Consider the following 13,827-nt stretch of genomic DNA (forward strand, 5'->3'; position numbering starts at 1 on the left):
TATAAACTGGGGGCAGTTACCCAGAAGGGCTAGATCTCTGTTCAGGTTGGTAGCAGTAGTGGTTTTGTGTTATACTTTAGTTACTGGACTGTTCTCATTTCAACCCGTAGGAGTTACATTCTGTCTATTCTCCCTCCCATCCCTCCGGGTGCAGGAGGAAGAAGAAGGGGGAGGGGGGGAGGCAGCAGGTGCTGTGAATTGCAATGAAAGCAATTTTAGTAAGGTGTAAATCCAAGAGAACACAAACTCTGGGTACTCCCACCTTACAGTTGCTTTAATTGTTTCTGATCTCTTGTCATTTTCAACTAAAATTAAAGCTGGTTAACATTTGTACTTCTGATTGACTGCAAAATAATCCATTTGTTCAAACAAAATGAATCATCCGGTCCTTATTAATCTGTTTAATGATGTCTTTGCCAGATTGTTTCTTTTACTTGGTATCAAGTTAAGGGTAGTATAAAGCAGAATTAAATAAACAAACTCCACTGAGTTTGCACATTTGATTTGGACAGCTGTAAATTTGAAAGCTGTGAGGCTCTTTACGCTTGGTGTGCCTGAAAGGCCAGTGCCTTGCTGTAGAAGAGGAAATCAGCAACACATTGAACAACTCTATGCACTTGAATAGATTTTTACCAGAGTGGATGTTTTGAGTCATTGCTTCAAATTTGGCCATCTGAGAAAAAAATAACCCAAGGATTCAGCAAGATGGTCACATTGCAACTAAAAGTGAACCATGCCCTCTGCCTTTCAGCAGCCCCCAGCATCTGTCCTGCCAGGTCTTGGGCCCAGGCACAGCCTGGCAAAAACCTGCTGGTACCAGGTGAGCCCTGCAAAAGTGCCAGAATCCAGGGGACAGATCTGGCAACATGGTAAAAGCCAAAGCATCGTGTTGGCAAGCACATCAGTGTAAATGGAGCTGGGCACAGTGTTGATGTGGAAAGTAAAAATGTTAGTGTAAAAGTAAGTCTGAGAGCAGAGCGGAGGCCAGTCAAAGCTAGAACTGACTGCCTATAGAGAGAGCCTCTTCCCAAGCACTGGCTACACAAACCTTCACCTGCTTGAGCTCTAACTCCCCAGTGTATTTTTCTGCTGCAGAATAATATCATTCACAGTTCATCTGCTTACCTGGTGATATTAGCAAAAGAAGAAAAAAAAAGTTGGTGCTTCCCAGTTCAGTGTTTCATGCCTTCACCAATACCTCAGCACTCCTTGAGAAGACTTGAACACAGAGCAGATGAAAGCCAGACTAAAGGGGAGGGGGAAGAACAAGTGGGGCAAGATGTCTGTCACTGCTGCATGCTATCCAAGCCACAAGAGAAAATCAGGATGGGGAAGGAGATGGAAAATGGAGCTAGAGTGATAAAAGAAGCCAGGGGAATGAAGATACAGTGAGGCAAGACAGGATTGACAAATAAAAGACAAAGAGAGATGAGGCTGGCTGAGGAGTCCAGGAAGGAAGATCCTGGTGGAGGTGAGAAGCAAGACACCCTAATGAGGAGAGCACAGGGGTGGCCACCTAAGCCAGGGAACTGAGTTATCAAATGGGGGAGGATGGGGAAACCCATCAGTTTGGAGTGCCACACACAGCAACCCATTGTATAGGAGAAACACTGTTAGTAGTTTGAATAATCATAGAATGGTTAGAGTTGGAAAGGACCTTAAGATCATCTAGTTCCAGCCCCCCTACCATGGGTAGGAACACTTCACACTAGACCATGTCAGAACCTGGCCACCTCTGTCCACAACCTGGCTTTGAACACTGCCAGGGATGGAGCATTTACCACTTCTTTGGGCAACCTGTTCCAGTGCCTCACCACCCTCACAGTAAAGAACTTCTTCCTTATATCTAACCTGAGCTTCCACTGTTTGAGTTTAAACCCATTATCCCTTGTCCTGTTGCTGCAGTCCCTGATGGCATCCCTCTCCGGCATCCTTGTAGGCCCCTTTCGGACATTGGAAGGCTGCTATGAGGCCTCCACACAGCCTTCTCTTCTCCAAATCAATTCACAGCTGTGGATTGCTGTGGAAAGTGGGAGAGCCAGCACCTGCTCACCTGCATCAGCCTGCTCACCATCAGCAACTCCAAACAGTCTTTGGGATGTAGCTGGAGGCACACAGCCCCACTGCTCCCATGGGGCCTCACTCATCACTCCTAGGAAAGCTCCTTCTCCAGGTTCTAACCATTTCTCTGCCAAGGAAGGCTTTGATTTTTCAGTGTGAAAGGGCATGCTTCAAAAAGCACTCCTGCAAAGGTAGCCAGGAATGACAGGAATGCGTCTAAAATGCCTTTTTCTTATCAAGGATAATGGCATGATCTATTTAGATAGACCTGACTGCAGAGTTGCCTAATGCCAGGAACAGACCATCATGTGGCTCGACTCAATGGACCGAACTCTGCCCCAAAGCAGGACTGTGAGGGCATAGCCAAGGAATTAAACACCAGGGCTGCTGTCAGCTATATATACAGTCTCGCACGTTGTCCTGACTTACTAAACAGTCATGCTTCCCAGAGCCTCCTGTGTTATCTTCCAAGGGAAGGGGGTTGTAGCACTCATTCATTTATATATATATATATAAAGTCATCCAAAAGAAAAGGCTTTTGAGAATCAATAAGCAATTTTGGCTAATTAAATAGTCCAGATTTGCATATGACAGATCCCAGGTGTGATTTAAAAAGACCACTGGTGACCTGTCTCCTTTTTAATTAATCTATTGAGCATTTGTTTGATTATGGCTGTGGAAAGCAGAAATACTGTTGCTGCACAATGTTAGAGCAGGAGACTCACCTGGGAAACAATGACAAGACATGGGCCACACATGCTACCCCACAAAGTAAATTAGTACACGTGCTTCTTTCATCCGAAGGATCCACATGTCTATTTTAAAGCTGGTATCCTAGAGAGGCAGATGCATGTAGCCAAGAGGACTTATTTTGACTCAGCCACCGAGTCACCAATATTTTTTAATAGAGCAAACAGCATAAACAGGGCTTGACTTCTGTATTTCAGGGGGATGGTTAGCAAACAGAGCTGCCTTCATGTCAAATACAGGGATAGGCAGGTACTTTGCAGGGTTGGGAAAGGGACTTTCCTGCTACCACATTATGCAAAGATGCAACACCAAGGTGTCTTCTGTAGAGGCTAATAGGGTCTGTACTACACAATGACTCTTTCTCATCCTATGCTGCCAGTCTTCCCTGTTCTTATTCACAAGCAAGTCCTCATGTCAGGCACATTTTATTTTAAAGGTCTACTGTCGTGGTTTAAAACCAGTCAGGCAGCTCGTTCACTCACTCCTCCCCCTTCTTGCCCTCCCCCTACTCCCGGAGGGATGGACAGGAGAATCGAAAAGAATGCAACTCCCATGGGTTGAGATAAGAACAGTTTAGTAACTAAGGCATAACACAAAGCACTACTGCTGCCACCAATAATAATAATGATAAAGGAAATAACAAGGGAAGAGTATACAACACCTCAGCACCAGCCGACCGATAACTCACCCCCCCAGCCCAATCAAGCACCGACCAATACCTAGTCCAACCCCGCAGTCCCCCAGCCCTTCCGGGTAACTCTCCGTTACATCCTGGGCATGACGTGCTGTGGCATGGAATATTTCTTTGGTCAGTTTGGGTCAGGTGTCCTGTCTCTGCTTCCTCCCGGCTTCCCCTCCTCCCTGGCAGAGCATGAGGCTCAGAAAGTCCTTGGTCAGTCTAAAACATCATTGTTACCAGCTCTGTTCCCAGGCCGAAAGTCAAAACACGGCGCTGCACCAGCTACTAAGAAGGAGAGAAATGACTGCTACTGCTGAACCCAGGACGTCTACATATAAAAGTTTTATAAAAAGGGATCAAGATTAGTAGGGTGAGGCTGTGCATTTTATTAGATCAATGGATATGTCTGCAAAAATAAGCTTCAGGCACACAGTCCCTTCATCCAGGCTCAGAAAGAAGCAATAAACTATAAACTACAGGTTAGAAACAACTGCTCTTACTTTAACCTTATGTTAATTAGAAAACTTAAGAGAAAAGGGTTAAAGAAGGTTTATAAGCAACTAGTTGCTGGCTTTGGGTTGCCTGCAACTATCACTTCTCTTACAAGAACTTTAAAGAAAGCTATATTTCTTCATGACAACTGCTTTTTTTATGAAAGCTTTTCCAAAAAATGCATTATTACTGCTGCATAATATGAAATGTTAAAGACAATTAGCATAATGTTTATTGCATAGTAAACTATTTAATTCCACAACACACATTCATAATAAACCCAGAAGCAGAGCTCAGACTTCTGAAAATTGAAAATCAGGACAGACACAACTGCATGCTTCTGTGAACCAAAGGTAGAAGCAATTAAATATCCTGCTTTTTATTTGGTTTAACATTTGTCCCTGAGTAAGGAAGTACTATTGTTTTGAAAAATATTGTAATATTAGTGGATCTTCAAGGTCCTGTGCTTTGTAAATCTATTTAACTTTTACATGAGAAAAATCTGCAAATGAAAGTAATATATTTTAGCATTTAGCTGTCTTTCAGCATTTTCTCTAAGTTACAAAGAGATTTCATGTATTAAGTCTAGTGCCAGTTCTACAAATCCTAGGAGAAAATAAAGCCTCAACAGAGACCAAATATTTAAGGTCAAAAAAAGATTGAATGGCTTTACTGGGTCTTTGAGAAAGCATCCCATGAGCTGTATGAATCAGTAATTAGCTTATGAAAAATGGAAATGTCAAACCCTAAAGGGCAGCATTTGGAGTCCATCTTTCCCCTTCCCTAAGGAATCAGCTGCTTTTCCTGAGCAGTACATACAACTATCTACACATACCTCTATTTGAGAGTAGCGTGGGCAGAGTCCAGGCAGAGCAGAGGTGCCCTGGGATGGGCGCTTTGCCAGCATCCAATGGTAGCACTTGCCCCACAGAATTTCTGACCTTGGTAATTGAACCTTAACTTTGTAGATAGAGAACTGAAGTACATGTGACTGTGACTTCCCAAAATCGGCCAAGGAAGCATGTGCACAACTGAATTCAATGGCTATCAAGTAAAGAGCTTAGGGCTTCAGACAGGGCAGCCCTTGCTCTCAGAAGCAATCCCCTAGCAAAATGTCTTGCTTCCCTCCAAAGGGATCTGTATTTGGCTCTTGTTTGGTAAAAGCCCAAATCACAAGGTCCCTGAGCAGCAGTTACAGGTGTCTTTCTGTATCACAGGGATAAGGGAAGGCCAGGCTGCTGATGGACGTATTCCAAGTGTGCACAGCAGCTTGCGCTGGCAGTGTTAGCACACGACCCGCATGCCAACAGCAATACAGGGTAGACGAAGGAAAACCTTATCTCAATTTTTTCATGCTCTTGCAGCTTTTACAATCTCTTTATGGCTAATATCAGGCAGCATGACTTACAATAAATGGCCACATTCTCACCCTTTTTGGCATGGCAAAAGACCTCTTCTCAACGCAGAGACTTGTCACAGTCAAGAAAATTATCCAAAACCCCCAAAAGACCGAGGTGAATTCATTAAAATCTACAAATCCGCTGCGTGGATAGTCTTGCTCAGAATTACAGTGGTATTATTTTGGTTAATGTAAGTTCATTTTTGAAGTGAATTAAACTAAAACAAATTAAGAACATTTTAATTAGTGCTGAGCTCTGCCAAGGGAAATGGACTACTTATTTCCTTTTGCAGAATTCATTTTTCTTTTAAACTTCAAGGAAGATTGGACAGGCTGTAGTGAGCTCTTTAGCTACAACTGACACCAATACTAACCCCTGTACTATTAATATTTGCCAGCAAAAACATTGGGCTTCACAAGATGTTCTTTGATCATGTAGAAAGTTTCCTGACATGCTTTTGAGACAAATAATACTCATTCTGCATAAACTAGAATGAACCAGAATGTAGATAAGTAAGTACACTACACAGCACAAACTTCATCTATCAGTCAAGAATCAAGTCAGAATTTTAAGAATGGAAAAAATAATTTTGATTGCATTATAATTCAGCTTTTGTGTAGAATTCAGAAATATTCAGATGTACTTCAATCTCAGATTTTATATCCATTCTTCTGGACAAATAAAAGTGACAACATCTGGCTCAGAGTACGTGTGTATTATTATTTTTTTCTAAGTAAAATGTATTGTCCACAGGGGGATCGTAGATTTAGAATTTTGCTCAATCATTTTTGGGCGGCTCCCCTTTTAGCAAAGTCTGTTGGCTAGCTCTCCTTACAAGTCATCATTACAGGAAGCTAAGCAAAACAACAGGGAAGAAAGTTAGACTTGGCTTGAAATCTCTGGAACAAAAGTGCCTTATCCAGCAAGTTATTACCAAGGTGGAGATACTATGCTGTCACTCCTATGCCATGGAAACGTATGTGCATGCCTGAAGCTGCAGAGCTGGAATGGACGTTCATGTCAAGTCATGAAAAAATGTGGGCTTTGCTGAGCATTTCCAGAGAAAGCTCACTGGGAACCAATTCAACTATCGAAAAACTCCCACAGAGTGTTTACAAGGAAAGCAAAGATAAGTTAAACCTGGTTTTGTTGCCATGTCAAGCTACACAAGTGCATCACTGCTCCTTTAAAGTATGCTTCAGTGTGTGGTGCCATATATGATGTGCTCACAGTCAGAAAATGCAGAGTTAGCTGCCTTTCATGCACCAATCTTTCAGCTGGCTGGCTGGCAAGTCTTGATAAAGAAACAACAGAGACAGATAACATCCCAAACCTCAGCAGTGAATTACATACCAGGGAGGGTAAAGTCCCACGTCTCAATAAGGCTGTACACACATCGGATGGGGAGCCTCCGCAGGCAGCTGGCTGCCCAGGAGCCCAGCTGGCTCACACCACTGGTGATAGTACACACAGCTTTTCTGTCGGACTTGCTGGTTCAAAGCCAGTTCAGACCAAAAGCATTACAGTAATTACCCTCTCATGGCTGGTGTGCAGTGATAAATTAGTCAATAGCAGCAGCAGACAATTCCTAACGAGTGATTTTTCATACCAGGGAATCACTGCCATTGCCAGTGATTGTTAGCTTTGTTGAGACTTGGCAGAAAAGCCATGAGGAGGATGGGCACTGCAGCTACCTGCTCTATACATCTTCTCTATGCATGAGTATGGAAGCCCAGAGAACAGTGCGGCACCCTTCAAATGCTTGCCTTGCTAAAATGAAAACCCACTGGAAGCCACTGCAACTGCTAAACATTCTGCGAGGGCAGTGGCTTTGAGTGGGACATGTACCCTGGAGAGCACAGAGAAACAAGGCCCCTCTACTTGCACAGCAGCTGCTGGTGTGGGAATGATCGCCTAGAACATAGCTACTTCCTGGGTTACCCCCTGATCATCCTCGTGGCCCTCCTCTGGACTTGTTCCAACAGCTCCATGTCCTTTTTATGTTGAGGACACCAGAACTGCACACTGCACTCGAAGTGAGGTCTCACAGGAGCAGAGTAGAGGGGCAGGTTCGCCTCCTTCGACCTGCTGGTCAGGCTCCTCTTAATGCAGGCCAGGATAAGGTTGGCTTTCTGGGCTGCGAGCACACACTGCCGGCTCTTGTTAAGTTTCTCATTGACCAACACTCCCAAGTCCTTATCCACAGGGCTGCTCTGAATCCCTTCTCTGCCCAACCTGTAGCGGTGCCTTGGATTGCTCCGACCCAGGCGCCGCAGGACCTTGCACTTGTCATTGTTAAACTTCATGAGGTTGGCATCAGCCCACCTCACAAGCATGTCAAGGTCCCTCTGGATGACATTCCTTCCCTTCTTCTTCCTCTTTCTCTTCTTTCTGTATTAATAACTCTTGTTCATATTCCGTCCCCTGTAGTAAGTGCCTTAGGTCTTCGACTTACTTCACTGCATGGGTTGCTCTTTGTGCCTCTCTTTTGCTTTTCCCCTTGCTTACAGAGGCAACCAATATTGACATGAACCGGTCGTTTGGTTTAGCTGCAGTGTCTTTTGCTGTGGTACGAGCAGCTGCAGTGTTTGCCACTAGGGTTGGAGCAGCTGCAGTGTCTTTCCCTGTGGGTGGAGTGGCTTCAGTGTCTGTCACTGGGGTTGGAGTGGCTGCAGTGTCTATTCTCGGGGTTGGTGTAGCTGTTGTGCTTTGGGAGTTGAGTAGATGCATTGTCTGTTGCTTTGCCATGAAATCCAGAGACATCCTTTTCCATTTGAAGGTGCTGGATAGTGTTGAGCAGGGCTCTGTAGGCATAGGCTAAGCCCCAGCACGTTGCAGCAAATTGTCCCTCCTTGGTATTGTCAGAATGACAGCACACCTCGTTTAAGTGTTCTGCTAATTTTTCCTGATTTTGCACTTCTTCAGGGGTGAAATTCCAAATCACAGTTGGGCCCCCCTGGCCCAGGTGCTTGCCCACACGATCCCACACACCTAGCAACTCATGACTGTCCAGCTTCAGGGAAAATCTCTTGGTGGTCCTCCTATATCACATCTAACCCAAGACTAGACCCGAACCCGACCCTGCCTAACTTTCGAGATCAGTAACTAAAGTATAATACAAAACCACTCATACTAGTTAAATAGCAAGGGTAAAATAATTAGGGGAGACAATACAATTGCTCAAAACCTGCCGACCAATATCCAGCCCGACCTGAGCAGCGATCTGCGCCTTCCGGGTATCTCTCCCCAGTTTATATACTGGGTATCATGTCATCATCATCATGGCTTGACTTCGTGAACGAAGATTTGGGAAGGGCTTTACCCACGCTTACTACAAGCGCACTGATGACTAAAAAGGACAATATGGGATAGGCAAATCCGGTTGCAAAAAGCACAGTGAAAGGTCTCCTTGGGTGGTATAGGCGGGGCGCGATTCTTTCTACATTGTCTTTTCTCCTCGAGACTAATTTCGTGTGAGTTCTCAAAGGAGACAGCGGCATTATGGAGCGACCAATGTCCTGAACCGCCTGCATTCAGGGTTGGGTCTGCGACTTCCAGTGCACCTTATCACCTGCTGTTTTGTCCCTCGCCTGTAGCTACAGGGCTTTGCAAGTGTGGGTAAACCCTTTGGTCCCAGGCAGTGGAATTTTTAGGTGAGGCACAGTGTGCGTAGAACTGGCCCCACCCTTTACACCTGAGGTTTATCTGCCAGAGCCTAGTGAGCTTGGACGGTGACAGCAAAGTCCTCAGGTTGTAGGTTTGATTAGAGTATCCTTCTCTTAGATGGATGGCCTTACAGAGCTAAACAAGCTCCATCTGCCTGGGTTTGAAGTTAGAGTTGTCCTTCTCCTAGGATGGTTGCCTGAAGGCTAGTGAGCCCATCCTGCCCATAGACACACTTTGACCCTTCAGTTGAGACCTGCCTGGCATGGGAGACCCTACCGGACACATATGCCACCACCAGAATAGCTCCCAGCCTCACAAGGGCACGCAAGCTGTTTCCCCATGACAAGGGGGTGTCTGTGAAAGAGTGGGTATCATGTGCTGTGGTATGGAATACCCCTTTGGCTAGTTTGGTCAGGTGTCTTGTCTCTGCTACCTCCTGGCTTCCCCTCCTCCCTGTTAGAGCATGAGACTGAGAAAGTCCTTGGTCAGAGCAAACATTACTTAGCAACATCTAAAAAAACACTGGTGTGTTATCAGCATTGTTCTAAGGCTAAAGTTGAAAACACAGCACTGCACCAGCTACTAAGAAGGAGAAAAGTAATGGCTACAGCTGAACCCAGGACACAGACCTATGCTGTGGAAGCTTAAAGAAAAGCAACATTGGATCAGTTCTGAGAGTCAACAAGAAACAGATGCCACTCACTGGATTTTTTTAATCAAAAAACTTGTATCCCTTTTTTAACATGCAGCAATGTTTCTATGATTCTATGATTATGAAGTATTAAATTTTGGCCATGAACAACCTGGTCTAGTGGAAGGTGTATCTGGGGCAGGGTGCTGGAACTAGTTGTATTTTAAGGTCCCTTCCAACCCAAACCATTCTAGGACTCTATGATCTGTTTTTTGCAAAAACGCCATGTGATTTCCAAAACCCTCCCTACCCCATTATTTGAAAAAAAAAACAAAAACTTTCATGCTATTCAACATCTTCCACTTAAACTGGGGATCCTCCTGACTATGTGGTTGCACAGCGGTGCAGGAGCATATACTAAGGGTTTATGTAAATAATAGACAGAATGTAACTCCCACGGGTTGAAATGGGAACAGTCCAGTAACTAAGGTATAACACAAAAAGACTACTGCTACCAACCTGAACAGAGATCTAGCCCTTCCGGGTAACTGCCCCCAGTTTATATACCAGGCATGACATGCTGTGGTGTGGAATGCCCCTTTGGCTAGTTTGGGTCAGGTTTCCTGTCTCTGCTTCCTCCCAGCTTCCCCTCCTCCCTGGCAGAGCATGAGACTCAGAAAGTCCTTGGTCAGATAAAATTACTTAGCAAGAACTAAAAACATCGGTGTTATCAGCACTGTTTCCAGGCTGAAAGTCAAAAACACAGCACTGCACCAGCTACTAAGAAGGAGAAAAATGACTGTTAGGCTGAACCCAGGACAGTATCCACCCCTTATTCCATACCATTCACGTCATGCTCAGATCCCACATTTTTCAATATACCATCACTCTTGTCCCATATGTATATATATATGCGCATACACACACACAGAAAGAGGGAGATATCATTCCTTAGTTCATGGACCAATCCCTATAAAGCTGCTGAGTTCATCTGGTCCATGATGTCGGGATTCATCTCTTGTAAACAGTCTTTCAGAGCAGGAGAGACGTTGTGCAGTGTTGGATTGTTGCCTGCTGATGACACTGGGGAACTTGTCTGGTCACTGATGAGCTTGTCTATTTTCGTCATAGTTCATTCTTTGTTGGAATAATGGGCGGAGAGAAGTCATGGACAATCGCTGGTGACCTGAAGGCATCTAGTTGGTGGACTATAAACATGCTACATAGCAGGTGACATCATATAATTGAGTTCTTTGGCTGTTTTCCCCTAAAATCAAATCCCCTTGAGGTGCACATCGAACTGCCCCATCTTCCCGCATTACCCACCAAGTATATCTGGGCACCTGAGCAAATGCAATCCCACAAGTGGGTTTGCCTTTACCTGAACCAGGAATAACCCAGACTGTCTTCCCCAGCAAAATCTTTATGTGCATCACAGGAACTTTATCCCCTTCTGCAATATGTAAAAGTTCTGACTGGGCTGGGCCAGATATGTTGGCAGATCCTCTGGTGTTGACTAACCAGGTAGCTTTTGGTAAATGTGTATCCCAATGTTTGAAAGTCCCGCCACCCATTGCACTCAGTGTAGTTTTTAACAGCCCATTGTACTGTTTGATTTTCCCAGAGGCTGGTGCATGTTAGGGGATGTGATATATTCGCTCAATGCCATGCTCTTTGGCACAAGTGTCTATAAGGTTATTCCGGAAATGCGTCCCACTGTCTGACTCAAGTCTCTCTGGGGTGCCGTGTCGCCGCAAAATCTGTTTCTCAAGGCCCAGGACAGTGTTCCAGGCAGTGTCTTGGGTCACAGCGTATGTTTCCAGCCATCCGGTGGTTGCTTCCACCATGGTAAGAATATGGCGCTTGCCTTGGCGGGTTGGTGGGAGTGTGATATAATCAATCTGCCAGTCCTCCCCATATTTGTACTTCAGCCATTGTCCTCTATACCAGAGAGGCTTTAACCGTTTGGCTTCCTTAATTGCAGCACGTTTCACATTCATGAATAACCTGGGTAATAGTGTCCATTTTTAAGTCCACCTCTGTATCACAAGCTCATCTGTATGTTGCATCTCTGCCCTGATGGCCTAAAGTATCATGGGACCACTGGGCCAAAAATAATTCACCCTTATGTTGCCAATCGATGCTCATCTGTGCCATCTCCTTTTCAGAATGACAAGATTTTATTGCCAATAACTATGAGGGAAATGTATTTAAGTCCATCCTTGACACATTTTGAAGTCGTTCTGTCAGAGTGGCTTGGAGGCTTGGGAAAAAATTGTATGCTATTATTATTTATTTTAATCGGTTCTGGGTCTTCTCAGGTGTGTTGCAAAGGGGGATGACCGCTCCTATCCATGACTGCCACTGCTGAATGTCGTGGTTTAAACCCAGGCAGGTAACTCGTTCACTCACTCCCCCCCTTCTTTTCCTTCCCCCTACTCCCAGAGGGACAGAGAAGAGAATCGAAAAGAATGCAACTCCCACGGGTTGAGATAAGAACAGCTTAGTAACTAAGGTATAACACAAACCACTACTGCTACTACCAATAATAACAATGATAAAGGAAATAACAAGGGAAGAGAATACATCACCTCACCACCAGCCAACCGATAACTCGCCCCCCCCCCAGCCCGACCAAGCACCAACCCATACCTCCTCCAACCCCGCAGTCTCCCAGCCCTTCTGGCTAACTCCCAGTTACATCCTGGGCATGACGTGCTGTGGTATGGAATACCTCCTTGGTCAGTTTGGGTCAGGTGTCCTGTCTCTGCTTCCTCCTGGGTTCCCCTCCTCCCTGGCAGAGCATGAGGCTCACAAAGTCCTTGGCCAAACCAAAACATCTCTATCAGCTCTGTTCCCAAGCCAAAAGTCAAAACACAGCACTGCACCAGCTACCACGAAGGAGAAAAATGACTGCTACTGCTGAACCCAGGACAAGGACAAACATAAACAGGGGAAGTTTAGATTGGATATAAGAAAGAAGTTCTTTACTGTGAGTGTGGTGAGGCACTGGAATGGGTTGCCCAGGGCAGTGGTGAATGCTCTGTCCCTGGCAGTGTTCAAGGCCAGGTTGGACAGTGCCTTGGGTGACATGGTTTAGTGAGAGTTGTCCCTGCCCATGGCAGGTGGGTTGGAACTAGATGATCTTAAGGTCCTTTCCAACCCTAACTACTCTATGATTCTAATAAGAAGAGGTAATTTCTCAATACTGGATATGGACTGAGCTGTGGAATACTGAAAAAGATTTCAGCTGTCTTCCAGGGGATCACATGGACACCTGGGTGCTCCAGTGCTGGGGCAATGGAGCTGACAGTCACAAACTAGAAGGTAGGGAAGCCAAGCAGCTGGGATCACTTGCTAGGGAAGGAGGGATAGACAAAGTGATTGCAAAAGAGAAACGAGCCCTCAGCCTTTGGAAGAAGCTCTTGACAGCTGTGAAAGAAAGGTGTCCCTACAAGGACAATGTTATGATTCACTCAGCCAAGTGGACCACAATAGAGAGAGGCATACAGTCCCTGAGGGAAGCAGCTATTCTAGATATGATCTATAGTGGGCCGGATGCTGGGAATGACAGGCTGAGAAAGCTGGGGCTGTTTGTGGAGACAGTGTTCTCACAGGAGAATGGATAATTTGTGGAGACAGTGTTCTCACAGGAGAATGGATAATTTGTGGAGACAGTGTTCTCACAGGAGAATGGATAATTGGTACATAAACTCTGAAAATCCTGAAAGATACAACAAGGCCGTGAGAGGCCCAAGGAAGCTTAAGCAAGCAAGATAAGAAGAAGCTAGAATTCACTGAGGTAATGAGAACTGTGGTCTGTTGGCAAGCTTTCGAGGTCAAGTTCCCACACCTGTGCTTAACCAATTATATGCTAGTTGCAAAGGGTCTTCAAGACATGTATCCAATCATAATATGCCAAATCACTGTAAGTGCAGGTAAGAAATAGTATTTAAGGGGTTAAGGCTTTGTAATAAATGGCTTTTGTCTGATCATATTGATCTCTGACTGAGTCCATATATTTTCTGTGGCAATTGGCGCTCGAACAGGGACCCCCCATATTTTTCATATTGAAGCTGAAAGAATTAAAAAGCGCATGGCACCAAAGAAAGTAGAAAACGCGGAGCCGGAGGGACGTCGGCTGAATT

Source organism: Pezoporus flaviventris, unplaced genomic scaffold (assembly GCF_033815535.1).
Source record: "Pezoporus flaviventris isolate CSIRO_AGI_PZ_B2104156 unplaced genomic scaffold, CSIRO_AGI_Pfla_v1 ptg000153l, whole genome shotgun sequence".
Classification (NCBI taxonomy): domain Eukaryota; kingdom Metazoa; phylum Chordata; class Aves; order Psittaciformes; family Psittacidae; genus Pezoporus; species Pezoporus flaviventris.